General features: G+C 52.8%; 1 protein-coding gene across 3 annotated transcripts in view; it reads right to left on the reverse strand.

Annotated features, from left to right (window-relative positions):
- Positions 1-10,675, reverse strand: part of SMOX (spermine oxidase) — a 40,400-nt gene extending 29,725 nt beyond the window's left edge. For 2 of the 3 annotated variants that reach the window (XM_017878152.1, XM_017878125.1), the window contains exon 1: positions 10,446-10,675. The gene's annotated coding sequence lies outside the window, so the exon portion shown is untranslated. Of the gene's footprint in view, positions 1-3,620; positions 3,816-10,445 lie in introns of those variants that run through there. The other variant, XM_017878135.1, reaches the window with a different exon arrangement.
- Positions 10,676-14,887: the final 4,212 nt, after the last annotated feature.

A 14,887-nucleotide genomic window follows, 5' to 3' on the forward strand; every position in this document is an offset into this window, starting at 1 on the left:
TTCCTTGAGTTACTTTTAAACTCCAAACCTTTTCAGATTAACTCTCCAGGTTTTGCATTGTATATGAATTTTTTTTTTTAATTTTCCAAAATAAGAGAGAGAAAAGATCCCTGTGTGTTTAACATTTAAAGGCATCATTTAAAAATATTTCCTAAGAATATATGCCCCTTGGTGGTCCTGGGTGTCTCCTGCTTGAGTCATCCTAAAATCCAGCCGACTCAGCCTGCAAGGAGTATCACCACCACCCGCCACAATCAGAGGTGCGGTAGCTGAGTTGGGCTGTCCCGGAGGTCTGGTTATGGGTGGGGAGCAGTTGAAGGTATGAGGACAGGCTCTGAGAGAGCCGTGGAGTTGAGGAAAGGGCATCAAGCCAGATGTCCCAGAACCTGAGTGAGACCCATCATGCCTCACTCAGGCCGCATGAGGCTGTATGGGGAAGACAGGACCCATGTGTCTGCCAGGGCCTGGCACAGAGTTGGCAGGGGTGGCTAGATTCTTTGTTCTGTTTTCTAATAAATTGCAACTCATTCCCAAGTGCTTGTTCTTCTGGCTTTAAGTCACACCTTCCTTAATGCCATCCCTCAAGAAGCAGGTGGAGAAGAAGGGAATCTGGACTAAGGGGTACTGCAATGGCCCCCAGCTAGGCCACCATGCTCCACCTGAACCCAGATGCTTTTCCTCATCCTCCAACCTCCCAGCCCCGGATTTAGAAAGCAGTGGGCTCCTACGTGCTTGAGGAAGAAAGGCAAAGGGGCAAAGGAGGACAAGAGAGTGGAGCTGGGGTTGGGTAGGAAAATCCACTGAGCATGCCCCACCAGGGCCTCCGGGTCAGGTCGGAGGGCCAACGTTGCCCCAAGCACCACCGTAGCTCCTCCTGGGTACTATTTAAAATACCACATCCCGGTGGGGCGCGGTAGCTCACGCCTGTAATCCCAGCACTTTGGGAGGCAGAGGCGGGCAGATCACGAGGTCAGCAGATCGAGACCATCCTGGCTAACATGGTGAAACCCCATCTCTACTAAAAATACAAAAAATTAGCCGGGCCTGGTGGCAGGCACCCGTAGTCCCAGCTACTTGGGAGGCTGAGGCAGGAGAATGGCGTGAACCGGGGAGGCGGAGCTTGCAGTGAGCCGAGATCGCACCACTGCACTCCAGCCTGGGCGACAGAGCGAGACTCTCAAAAAAAAAAAAAACAACCACACCCCATCTCCCCAACCCGAGCTGCTGAACAAAGAGCCTCACACCGCAGAGGAAAGGAGGTGTGGTAGAGGCAAGGCAGGGTAGCCTCACTGACTGCCCTGAGAGTCTGAGAATGAGGGTCACGTCTGTAACCTGGCCCCTCCCCAAGCTTCAAGTCCATGAAGGGGCACAGCACCGTCCCTGCCCACAGCCCACCATCACTCACACCCTGCCTCGTTTCTCACTAATGCACTGCTCTGATCACATCAGTGCCCTGCTCAAAACCTTCTGTGGGCTGCCACAGCCCAATGAAGGAAGGCAGTCCCTGGCGCCTCCTCCCTGCCCACAGGCCACCTGTCTCCTACACACACCCACCAGGATCCTCTGACTCTCAGACCCAAACCTGTGACTTCTCATTCTGTCCAGATCTCCCCACCCCACTGACCATTCCTCCAGGAAGCCAGTCCTGCTAGCTACTTGCACCCTCACTCTTCTCCTCTGCAGGCTGCTCTGGTCTAACCAGGACCCCACCCTAAGCCTTGTGCTGCTTTCTGCTGGTTCTTGCCTTCTTCCCTCATGTCCACGATGACAGGACCCTCCCCAGGGTCCCTCCTCCAGCCATGTCAATCACAGTAGTAAGAGCAGCCAACCGGTATTACAGTGTCACAACAACCCAGCCACCCTAGGAGGGAGGAAATATTAGCCTCATGGGACAAATGAGGGAACAGAGGCACAGAGAGGCTTAGCTGCTTGTTCAGAGTTCACAACCCTGCTGTGTTAACCTCTGAGATGAAAGGCTGGGGAGAACTTGCAGAGTGAGAAGATGCCCAGGAGGTATAAGGAAAAGGCCCTCTCAGAATCCAGAAGACGGCCGGGCTGGCTCACATCTGTAATCCTAGCACTTTGGGAAGTCAAGGCGAGAAGACTGCCTGAGGTCAGGAGTTTCAGACCAGCCTGGCCAACACAGTGAAACCCCGTCTCTACTAAAAACACAAAAATTAGCTGGGCATGGTGGTGAGCGCCTGTAATCCCAGCTACTCAGGAGGCTGAGGCAAGATAATTGCTTGAACCCAGGAGGTGGAGGTTGCAGTGAGCCAAGATTATGCCACTGCACTCCAGCCTGGGCGACAGAGTGAGCCTCCATCTCAAAAAAAAAGAAAAAGAATCCAGAAGACCCAGGCCCAGCTACCTGGGGATCCCAGGCACCAGACAGGTCCTTCCAGATCCTTCCTCACTTACCCAGTGAAGCAGAGCCATTGCCAAAAGAACCCAGGGCTGGCTCTCGGCCCAGAAATACCAGGGAGAAAAGGAAGGATGGCGGGGAGCTTCCTGGTAGAGGTGGGATAGGCACATCTGAGGGCCCTGGTCAGTTGAGGTCCCCACAGGCACTGGCAGGGAGGTAGCAGTCACCACACCCAAAGGAAGGTGGGGAGGCAGACATGGAGGGCAAAGATTTACAGAGATGAAGAAACTGAGGCCTCAAAGGGGAGCCTGGCATCTCTCTCTCTCTGCAGTGCCCTTTTCTTCTACTGATTGTCCAAATGTGCCCATCCCACCAAGTCCACCTCTACCAGGAAGTCCACCTGTGCTACCATGTTCATGGCCTTCCAGTGAGCAGCATCTTTCCACATCAGCTCTTCCCAGCAGGTGTTTTCCTGGTGGGTGGGACATTATTGGCAGTCGTTTAAAAAAAGATTTCCATGGTCAGATCAGGCTGCGAAACACTCAACAGTTTCTTTTCTACAGGACTTGTCAGGGCCTTTAATTCTCTTAAACATATTCTGAACCTCCCATAGGGTAGTGGAGTGAATGTGCCAGTTTCTACCCTTATTTGTCCCCTGAACCCTTGAGACTACACAGAACAGTCTTTGAGAAATGTTATCCCCTCCCATCCCGCAGGACAGCCTGGCCCAGGGGCAGGGATCAAAGTGGGGTGTGATTGGCTTGGCCTTGCCCTCCTCTGAGGAGGGGTGTGTGGGATATCTGGGGAGCTCAGACTGAGAGCCAGTCAACCCCTACCCTGCCAGCCCCTCATGGCACTGCCCAGGGCAGCTGAACCTTTGCCCTTTGTGTCTGCCCTCTGCACCTTCCTTTGGGTGTGGTGACTGCTAGCCCCTGCTAGCATCTGGGGGGACTCAACCAACCAGTGTCCTCAGATACCCACCGCAGGCCATTTAGAGTCTGAGGTGCAAGGGGCCTTGGGAGAGCCCCAAAGCAACCTGGTTTTTTGCAAGCAAATTGCTAATTCGACCCCATCATTAGCATGTAAGTTTTAATGTTAACTTTGATATTTAAGATTAAACTAAAATGTGTTAAGCTGACTCTCTGGGAAGATGCAATGCCCCACCCAACAAACCCTGTGATAACCCCCCAAGGAGGGACCTGAACCCCTCAGTTTACAGATGAGGAGACTGACACCTCAGAGAGGAGCAGACACTTGCCTGTAGTGTACCAGCCCCAGGGCAGAGCACAGAGAAGCATCCAGGCCCCTGCTACTCCCATGTATACCGCAGAGGTGGCCAGAGTGGGATAAGATCCCGCAACAGCAGCTCACGTAACCATCAGGCAACAAGGACTTGGGTCAGGGTGACGGGCACTGCACATACTGGGGTGATGGCCCGGCAGCTGGGGAGACTACGGTCTTTTATGAGGACACGTCACAACTGGAGCTAGAGGGCTGGATCAGCTGTTTCCCCAATCTCTCCGCCCTGCCCTGGCTGGAGGAAGGCTGCTCACTCCAGATTGGTTGCCTGCAGTGCCAGGCTCGGCTGTGGGCAGAGATAAGGTGCCCTCCGTGCTGTCTGCATGTCACCCTGCCCTGGGATACAGTCACTCAAGATACCCACTCATAGTCTTGGGAGCTCCTTACAGTTAGGGGCCCTGGAAATCAGACCTGTTCCTGGCCTATGACCCAAGCACCCAGAGGCCCTCACACAGCTCCAGCTCCCAGCAGAGCCCCTGCATCTCACATCTTCTACAGTCCCCTCTGTCCTGCCCCCAGCCCACCTACACCACCCCCCACCCCTACACCGGCAGCTCCCTACACATCCCACAACACAGGAGCCACAGGAGCCAAGGTGGTTCCCTTTACCTGTTCCACCCACCTGAACTGCACTCATCCCTCAAGACTCCAGTCTAAATCCTTGCTATACAAAGCGTGCTCCATGGAGCAGCACTGCACTGCCAAGGAGCTTATTAGAAATGCAGTCTCGGCCGGGCGCGGTGGCTCACGCCTGTAATCCCAGCACTTTGGGAGACTGAGGCAGGCGGATCACTTGAAGCCAGGAGTTCGAGCCCAGCCTGACCAACATGGTGAAACCCTGTCTCTACTAAAGATGGTGGTGGGCACCTGTAATCCCAGCTACTCAGAAGGCTGAGGCAGGAGAATCGTTTGAACCCAGGAGGCGAAGGTTGCAGTGAGCCGAGATCCTGTCATTGCACTCCAGCTTGGACAACAGAGCAAGACATCGTCTCAAAAAAAAAAGAAAAAGGAAGAAATGCAGAGTCACAGGCCTCACCCCCGACCTGCTGAATCAGACAGGACAGACCTGCATCTTAACAAGCTGCCTAGGTGATCTATGTGCATTCGAGTCTGAAAAGCACTTTTATAGACCACTGCTCTAATCAGGTAATTGCCCCCATGCCCTATAACCTTCAAAGGCTCCCCAGGGCCTACTGAATCAAGGCCAGACTCAGCAGCTTGGCAGCCAAGGCCTTTCCCAACCTGGCTTCAAACCACTCCAGGCCTGGCTTCAACCCACTTCTCCTCCACCTTAGGAATGCCATCCCCTCCTCTGTCAGCCAAAGCCTCCCAAGATTTCAGAACCCTCCCAAAGCACCACCTCCTCTGGGAGGAGGACCTCACTGTATCACACCTGGCATGGCTCACATTTATTTCCTGGAGAGCAGGAACCATGTCCTGTGTTCCCAAAGGCTCTGAACACCAGGCTGGGGCACAGGAGATGCCAGGTGCTAACCACAGCTAACAAGGCCCAGTGTCTACTTGTCAGGAAGTCCACCTCAGCTCTAGCCTGTCCACCTCAGGCTCAGCCACAGCCTTCACTGCAGCTCAGCGGACAAGGACTTGGGCATCGTGGACAGGCCTCCTCCATGCTCCCCTGCCAGAGAAGGGAGCCCTTCCTGACAACCATGAAGGCTGGTGAGCTTCCAACAGCAATGTTTTCCCTGTACCTCAGTTTCCACTAACCCTGCTTCCCTGTCTTCCTAGGAGGCTGGCAGGATCTGTCCAGATAGATGAGCAGATCGCCTCAACTCTGGGGCTCAGAATTTGGAGAAAACAGACCCCATCCCTATGTGGCAGCAAACCGTTCCTCAGCCAGCCAGTCAGGTCCTTGGGAGGCCAGGTCACCTGCCTAGAGTCATCCTCATGCCAAACAGGAAAGCCTCCCAGGGGAGAGCTGTCACACCCTCCTCCCTCCTTCCTGGCCCAGTTCCTCAGCCTGGCATCCCAGGGGAAGCCTTTCCTCCTTTCAGAGTCTACAAGGAGAAGGCACTCAAGCATGTGACCTCCAGGGAGCAAAGAAAAAAAGTCCCTCTAATCCCATTTTACAGGCAGATGACGAGGGCAATGCTAAACCCAGAAGGGTGACATTCTAATGATGGCATCTCAGGCAGAAAGCAGTAGCTGAACCAGAAGCAGTAGACCTTCCCAGCACCCCAAAATCACAGTGTACGTGATGCCCAACCCATTGGTCTGGGTCCGGAGCCCCTCCTGGAAGAAAAAGCGGGGCATGAAGCAGAAAAATTTGGTTACCCACTCCAAGCGAGGATCCCTTCTACCTTAAAGGGTGTAACTTCTTTCCCACCTCCCCAGCCTCCAAGGCCAGGCACCTCTGGGAGGCAGGAAAAGCCTCTTCTTAGGAAGCCCTCAGCTGACACATAACTGAGAGGCATGAGAGAAGTGGCAGAGTGGACTGATTTTGAACATGGATTCTGGAGTCAAGTTGCTTAGATTCAATCCTCACTTTGTCATTATTTAGTTGTATGACTAGGCCTCAGTCTTCCCATCTGTAAAATGTTTGGATTCAATCCTCATTCTGTCATTATTTAGTTGTATGACTGTGCCTCAGTCTTCTCATCTGTAAAATGGGAATAAGACCTACCTTATAGAGCCTTTAAGAGGATTAAAGGAGTTAACATTTGCAAAGTCCTTAGAACAATGCAGGGCATCCAGTGAATATGCCAGGGCCCTGCCCTGCCTCTTGGCCTCTCCTTGATTCCTCCCACCCAGCATGCCCTCCTCATCCCCACCTATCCCAGCTCAAGGCCTTTCCTAGGCATGCCAGCCGGATCCCAGATCTGGACCACTGCCCCTAGTTCTAGCACCCACGTCGTGGTGTTACCTTGGTCCACCCCTGTCCCCTGTCCAGGGCCCAGCTCCCCTCCCTCCCAGATCTGAGGTCCCCTGGCTCTCAGCCTTCCATTCTGAGAGTACCAACCACACAATTTAACACTCAACTGGCTCCTCTGTGCAAACAGGAAAGCTGTGGGTAGAAAGGCAAGAGTCTAGAGAGAGAATACCCCAGGGCTAGGCACCCAGCAGTCCCCCAAGAGAGTGGGCTGAAATCAATTCCTGGCTGCCCAAGCTGCCCACATCTTGTGAGCTAGAGAATCTCCCTCCCACCCAACATGCACACATATCCTTCTGCTGACCCAGCCTGGATTTCTACCAAAGAAAGCAAAGGAAATCATTTACCCCAACCACAGTGACACGCACAGACTCACATCCCACCGGCTGCCCTCGATATACAGGCCTGCTCTGGAGCCACCCGTACCTTCTCCACTTCCCTTTTTCACATCCCATTGGCGCCCTTAGATTCTTGCAGCAATCTGCACAATTGCTTTTGTGGAAAAAAAATAAAAATCCTCAGGGTCACTTGAAGTTTAAAGGGGGCTCCTGTGCTCACTGCAATACCCACCTCTCTGCCCAACCCAGCCCCAATCTGCCCACCTGGCTTAAGATTTCCTGGGCATCAGCTATATGCCAGGCACTGTGCTAGATGCTCCAGATACAGCACTGGTCCATTCAGTCAAGGTTCCAGCCCTTAAGAAGCCAGATAAGTCAAATATACAAACAACTGTAACAAATGGTTGTGAACTGTGATAAATATAATATAGAAAGTAAGTCAGGTGCTATGATGAATTATGGGGGACTTCCCAAGACTGGGAAGGCATTTGAGTAAGGTATAATTAAGTGAAGACCTTAAAAATAAGAAGGAGAAAAGCCAGGCCAGTAAAGGGCACTGGAAAAACACTCCTGGCAGGAAAGATAGCACAAGCAAAGGCCCTGGGGCAGGAGAAAGCTTAGGGTGTCCAAAGGGCAGAAATGATTCAGATGTTTCTGTCAGGGAGAATGCAGAGGAAACAGTGGTCAAGATAAGGCTGGGGAGGTCAGCTGTGGCCAGAATGGGAAGGGTCTGGTAGGCTGAGGGAAAGCTTTGAGATTTTAATCAAGTGTGATAGGGAGCTATCAAGAATTTTAGAGAAATGAGATGGTCCCATCAAAAGTTTCTATATCATTCTTGCTGCTCTACTGAAATAGATCAGAGAGGAGGGCAAGTGCAGACCTGGGGAGAGGGTTAGGTGGCTTGGCTTGGCTTGGGGCAGGTAGCCTGGGGCCGTAACAGTGGAGTCAGAGCACAGAGGGCAGGCCTGAGATCAATTTTGTGAAAAGAACCAAAAGGACTTGCTCTTGGTGAAGCTGTGCCAAGTTGTGCCCCTGGTTTCCCATCTTTCTTTTCCTTCCTCCCTCCCTCCTTCCCTCCCTCCTTCCCTCCTTCCTTCCTTGACTGGGATGGAGCTTCACTTTTGTTGCCCAGGCTGGAGAGCGATGGTGTGATCTCGGCTCACAGCAACCTCCGCTTCCCGGGTTCAAGCAATTCCCAGCCTCAGCCTCCTAAGTAGCTGAGATTACAGGCGTGCACCACCATGCCCGGCTAATTTTGTATTTTTAGTAGAGACTGGGTTTCTCCATGTTGGTCAGGCTGGTCTTGAACTCCCGACCTCAGGTGATCCACCTGTCTTGGCCTCCCAAAGTGCTGGGATTACAGGCGTGAGCCACCACGCCCGGCTAGGTTTCCCATCTTTAAAAGTGAGTAGATGGGCCAGGAGCAGTGGCTCATGCCTGTAATCCCAGCACTTTGGGATGCCAAGATGGGTGGATCACCTGAGGTCAGGAGTTCGAGACCAGCCTGGGCAACATGGTGAAACCCCGTCTTTACTAAAAATACAAAAATTAGCCGGGCATAGTGGCGCATGCCTGTAATCTCAGCTATTGGGAGGCTGAGGCAGGAGAATCACTTGAACCCAGCAGGTGGAGGTTGTAGTGAGCCAAGATCACATCATCGCACTCCAGCCTGGGTGAAAACAGCGAAACTCCGTCTCAAAAAATAAAATAAAATAAAATAAAAAAAGTGAGTAGATGATGGGTCATTCACTGAGATGGGAAGGCCTGGGGAGTGCCATCAGGGTTCTGTTTTCATCCATATTAAGTTTTTTGTCACCCAGGACATCAAAATCATCAGCTGGGGTTAGGTAGAGAGGCTGGGGCTGGAGATAAAATCTGCTATTTAAAACCATGAGAATGATGTACATTTAAGATCTGTGTGTTTGCAAATTGATGCTTGATTTTTAAAATCATAAGAAAGAATGAAACGGGGAAGGGTTTGTAAATAGACCGGGAAGAGAAGCATCTATGGACAGAGCTCTGGGGCCCTCCAACATTTGGAGCTGAGTGAAGGAGTTGTCTGAAAAGAAGTCTAAGAAAAAGGGCAGCCAAGGAGGGAAGAAAACCAGGAGAAGCCAAGGGAGGATACTGGTTCTTGAAGGAGAGTGTTCAAGGAGACCAGGAGAGGTGGAAGAAGACTTGCTTGTTGGGGCGTGGAGCTCACTGGAGAGCTTGGCTGAGGCTGTTTCAGTGAAGGGGTGGGATCGAAGTCAGGGCAAGCCAGCTAAAGAACGGAAGAGCTGTGCTCGGAAGGAGCGAGTGCAGAAGGCTCTCCAGAGAAGTTTTGCTGTGAAGGGAAAAAGGTCTGAAGCTGGAAGGAATGAGGGAATAAGGCAAAAAGGGGGCTACAAAATTGGAGAGACAGGGTGCCAAAGCATATTTCTCATAAAGCTGTGGACGATCTAGGGGGAAAGAAGCCACTTCTAACACCGGAGAGAGGGGGAGTAACTGCAGAAAGGGGGACAGGGAGAGGACCTTGGAGCCCAAGCGGAGGCAGGGCCAGCGGCAGGAATTGGGATGCTTTCTCCGCCCAACAAGAGGCAAGGGGGCAGGGGTGGCCGAATGCAGATGTGGGGGCTTCACTGCACACACTTTTGGATGCATGGCACCCCGGCCCGCGCCACTCCCGGTAACCCCAGGGCACCTACTGCTGGCTCCAATCATGGCCAACTTGCCCCCACAGAGTGGTACGTGATGTGCCACCAACAGCAATGTTCTGCAAACAACCTGTGGGCACCTCTCACTATACATGCCAGGAACCGCGCGTATCTCACCGGGCCAAGGCCCCTGGCTCAAGCGCCGCGGGCCCCTCAACTGCTCTAAAGGAGCCCTCGTCCCTACCCCAGGGCAGTGGCTTCCCTCAGCCCCTCCCCCAAAGTGAGCCGTCCAACACGCCCGAACCCTTTGCGAGCCCGGCTCCCGCCAAGCCCGGGGCATCCCGTAAGCCCCTAGTTGGCCCTTAGCAGAAAGCTGCTCCTCACCCTGCCCGGGGCCCCAAAGGGACCACCCGGACGCCCGGAGCCCAGAGCGGTCAGCACAGCCTCTCCTGGCGTTCGGGCCATCACCCGGGAGCCTTCTGTCCTCTCCCCGGTGCCCACCCTCCCGGCAGCCCGAGTCGTCGCGGGGCGTCCGCGCTCGGCTTTGTCTGCGCCCACGGGGCGCGCCTGCCGGGCACCCGGGACGCTCCCCTCCCGCACGCAGCCCGGGGGTCCGTCCGGCACTCTACCCCGGCGCCCGGCCCGGGCCTGCGCAGCCCTAGCGCCGGGATCACCCGCCACCCCGGCCCCACACCACTTGCTTTCCCCGGCGGAGCCCAGGGGGGCGCGGCGCCCCCGGCCTCCCCGCGAGCCTCACCCCGCACCCCCGCCCGAGCGCCGCGCTGGCCGCCCAAGCCCCGCGCCGGCCGAGCCCTCGGGGACCGCTCCGGGCCCCTCACCCTCTCGCTGTGGCCGCAGCCCCTGCCTGCGCCCGAGGGAGGCTGAGAGCCGGGGCCCGGGGCCGGAGAGCCGGCGCACTGTACCTTTCCCTGCTGAGCCGGGGAAGTAAGTCTGCGGCGAGCGGCGCACCGGTCTCGGCCTCCTCCTTCTCTCCTCCTCCGCCAGCCGCCTGGCTTCCTCCTCCAGCCGCCGCCGGGACCGTAGGGGCCCGAGCCAGCCGCCGCGGCCTGTGTGGGGCCCCGCTCCGCCTCGCGTCCCCTACCCACCCCGCTCCGGCCCGGCCCTCCGTTCCGCCTCTGGGCGGGGACGCGCCGAGCTCCTCCCCGGGCCCGCCCCGCCGGGCGCCGGGAAGCTGGAAGCCCCTGAAGCCGGAGACTGCTGGATTCCTGCCTCGGAAACCCAGGTCCCGCGCCCAAATCTGGACCCGCACCTCCTCCCTCTCTATCAGGGGTCGCTCTTCCCGCAGGGGACCCACCGCAGGACAGGCAGCGACGTGTAGCATAGGGCGGCGGCAGAGGTCCAGAAGCCAGGAGGGTAGAGGTGGCCCTGGAGAAATGGGGTTTGATGCTCCCCTCCAAGAGGGAACCGCTTGGGGACAGGCTTCAGGACTGGGGCAAGTGAATTTCAGGTGAGGTTTCCTCTCAGCAGAAAAGGCCTTGTCATTGCCCAAGCTGTTCCGTCCCCTGGAAGCCTCTTCTCCCCACCCCACCCCACAAATCCCTCTGCCCTCTTGGGGTTAAATGTCAGTCTACATGTCGCACCCTCCTCTGTGAATCCTCCTAGGTCACCGAGGAGAGCGGAATATTTGTTAGCTCTCAGAATTGTATCTCCTGGATTTGAATTCTGCCCCTAGGTAGCCTTAGGTAAACTACTTAATCTCTGCTTCAGTTTCTTCATTTGTAAAATAGGGTTAATAAATAGTACCTACTTGAAAGAGTTTATTAAATAAGGTCGGGCACGGTGGCTCATGCCTGTAATACCCGCATTTTGGGAGCCCGAGGCAGGTGGATCACCTGAGGTCGGGAGTTCAAGAGTAGCCTGACCAATATGGTGAAACCCCGTTTCTACTAAAAATACAGAAATTAGTCAAGCGTAGTGGGGGGCTACCTGGGAGGCTGAAAAAGGAAAATCGCTTGGACCCGGGAGGCGGTTGCAGTGAGCCAAGATCACACACTGCACTCTAGCCTGTGTGACAGAGCAAGACACCATCTCAAAAAATAAAAAATAGTTTATTAAATAAAAATATTAATATGGACTTGATGGATTACAAATGATGGGAAACTATGCAAATTGGCTTGGTATAAGCAGACAGGTAATTTATATGCTCACATAAAAGGTGGTCTGACTGATTCAGGTACCAAGAAGCACAAAATACATCAGGATTTGGTCTTCCTTCCCCTGTCTTTCATCTCTGTTCTTTGCAGTAGGAAGTTGGCTTCCAGCTGCTCTAGGCTCCATCCTCTCAGCCCAAGTCCTCATTTATTTCAGCAAAAAGCCAAGGTGACACCTAGTTGCCTTGGACTGGTTCACATATCATTCCAAACTAATCACTGAGGTTCTGATATTCAGATTAGTTGGGTCTGAGTCACACATCCATCCCTAGAGTCAATTCATCCTAATTCATGTGGATGGAGAGTGAGGAAAGGTGATTTCAGGGCCCTGTTTACCTTTAGAAGGTGAATGGACCCAGAGCTGTGTGCCAAGAACACATTAAGTTCCCAAAAAGTATTGGGCATGGTTGAAGACCTTCATTACATTTCAGGGATGCCAGTACCTTTTGAACATCTTTCTATGTTAGGGGACCTTTCCAACCCCTCCCCACATGCCAAAGCCAGAAACACTCTTTCCCAGTCTCCTTTGCAGCTGAAGTGCTGACAGCACCCAGGCCCTGCCAACAAGATGCACCCCTGAAAATTAGTGTATAAAAGTGAGCAATGCTGGGAACATCAAATAGAATGTATCTTTAAAAATAAAAACAAAAAAGAAGAGAAGCAAGCAATGTGAGGAGGCAGGAGTCACCCAGAATCCATCGGGAGAAGGGTGGCAAGGATGGCACTGGAGGCTTTAAGGGCAGCAGTGGCAGAGATGCTGGAATACTTGCCCCACTGAACTGAAGATGCACATCTCAGTTGCCCATTGCTACATAACAAGCTGCCCCAAATGTAGTGGTTTAAAACAACTTTTTTTTTTTTTTTTTTGAGTCAGAATCTCACTCTGTTGTCCAGGCTGGCATGCAGTGGCTAAATCTCGGCTCACTGCAACCTCCACCTCCTGGGTTCAACTGATCCTCCTGCCTCAGCCTCCCAAGCAGCTGAGATTAAACCCAGCTAATGTTTTTGTATTTCTAGTAGAGATGGAGTTTCACCATGTTGGTCAGGCTGGTCTTGAACTCCTGACCTCAGGTGATCCACCCACCTCAGCCTCCCAGGCGTGAGCCACCGTGCCCAGCTGAATGATTTCTTATTTCTCATTATTTGGGGGGTTTGCTGGACTCAACTGGACAGTTCTGCTGCATGTGATGTTGACTGGGGACATTAGCTAGAAGCTTGACTGAAGCTGGAACAATCAAAATGGCCTGTTTCTCCATGGGACCTCTCCAGCAGGATAGCCTAGACTTCCTTAGCATGTGGTGGTTTGGCTTCCCAGAGGGTGAATATGGAAGCAACCAAACATCTTAAGACCTAGACTCAGAACTGCCAAGTCATGATTTCTACCACATTCTATGGCTGAAGAAAGTCATAAGGCCAGCCCATATTCAAGGGAAGGATAAATCAACTCCACCTCTTGATGGAAAGAGGGGAGTGTTGTACTCATTTGCTAGGGCTGCCATTACAAAATGCCACAGACTAGGGGACTTAAACAACTGAAATTTAATTTCTCACCGTTCTAGAGGGCATTAATCCAAGATCAAAGTTAGGTGGGTTCCCTCTAGAAGGGAGAATCTGTTCCAGCCTCTCTCCTATCTTCTGGTAGTTTTCTGGCACTCTGGTGTTCATTGGCTTCACCTCCATGTCTGCCATCACCTTCCCATGAGCTCTCTCTCAAATCTCCTCTTCTTTTTTCTTTTTTCTTTCTTTTTTTTTTTTTTTGTTTTTTGTTTTTTGTTTTTTGTTTTTTGTTTTGTTTTGTTTTGTTTTTGAGATGGAGTCTCGCTCTGTTGCCCAGGCTGGAGTGCAGTGGCAGGATCTTGGCTCACTCCAACCTCCACCTCCCAGGTTCAAGTGATTCTTCTGCCTCAGCCTCCTGAGTAGCTGGGATTACAGGCGTGTGCCACCACGCCTGGCTAATTTTTGTATTTTTAGTAGAGATGGAGTTTTACCATATTAGCCAGTCTGGTCTCAAACTCCTGACCTCGTGTCTCAGCCTCCAAAAGTGCTGGGATTACAGGCGTGAGCCACGGCGCCCAGCTCAAATCTCCTCTTCTTATAAGGACACCAGTCACATTGGATTAGGGCCCACCCTAATGACCTCATTTAACTTGATTACCTCTGTAAAAACCCCATGGAATGAAAAACAAACCATTTATCCTCTGCTCTCACACCCCAACAATCAATACAGAACACGTCTGTGACCAAACATGGGAGATTGCTCCCCAATAAGTAAGCAAGCAATTCTGCAGCAGACACCAGCTGGGCAATTTCTTTTTCTTTTTTCTTTCTTTTTTTTGATTTTTTTGTTTTAGACGGAATTTCACTCTTGTTGCCCAGGTTGGAGTGCAATGGCATGATCTTGGCTCACCGCAACCTCTGCCTCCCGGGTTCAAGTGATTCTCCTGCCTCAGCCTCCCAAGTAGCTGAGATTACAGGCATGTGCCACTACACCCGGCTCATTTTGTATTTTTAGTAGAGATGGGGTTTCTCCATGTGGGTCAGGCTGGTCTCAAACTCCTGACCTGAGGTAATCTGCCTGCCTCAGCCTCCCAAAGTGCTGGGATTACAGGCGTGAGCCACCATGCCCAGCCAGCTGGGCAGCTTCTAATGCAACTCAATTCCAACACAATTGATCTAGAGATAGTGGCAGATCCCCCAGGTTGAGGGCTGGGTCCCTCAAGACTGCCCCAGCTTCAGATGCGGGTCACAAGCCAAGGCCTCTGGAACTTCTGACCAACCAGCTTCAAGTTAGGGTTCCCATGATCCATTCTTTGGGCTTGATGAATTTGCTAGAGTGGCTCATAAAACTCAGGGAAACATGTTTACCAGTTTATTAGAAAGGATACTTTAGGTCCGGTGTGGTGGCTCACACCTGTAATCCCAGCATTTTGGGAGGCCTAGGCGGGTGGATCACCTGACGTCAGGAGTTCAAGACCAGTCTGGCCAACATGGTGAAACCCTGTCTCTACTACTAATAAAAAATTGTCCAGGCATGGTGGCGTGTGCCTGTAATCCCAGCTACTCGGGAGGCTGATCAGGAGAATCGCTGGAACCTGGGAGGCAGAGGCTGCAGTCAGCCAAGATGGTACCACTGCACTCCAGCCTAGGCAACAGGGTAACTATCTCAAAAAAAAAAAAAAAAAAAAAAAAAAAAA

The sequence above is a fragment of the Rhinopithecus bieti genome, unplaced genomic scaffold (genome assembly GCF_001698545.2).
Source record: "Rhinopithecus bieti isolate Rb0 unplaced genomic scaffold, ASM169854v2 scaffold_65, whole genome shotgun sequence".
Lineage (NCBI taxonomy): Eukaryota > Metazoa > Chordata > Mammalia > Primates > Cercopithecidae > Rhinopithecus > Rhinopithecus bieti.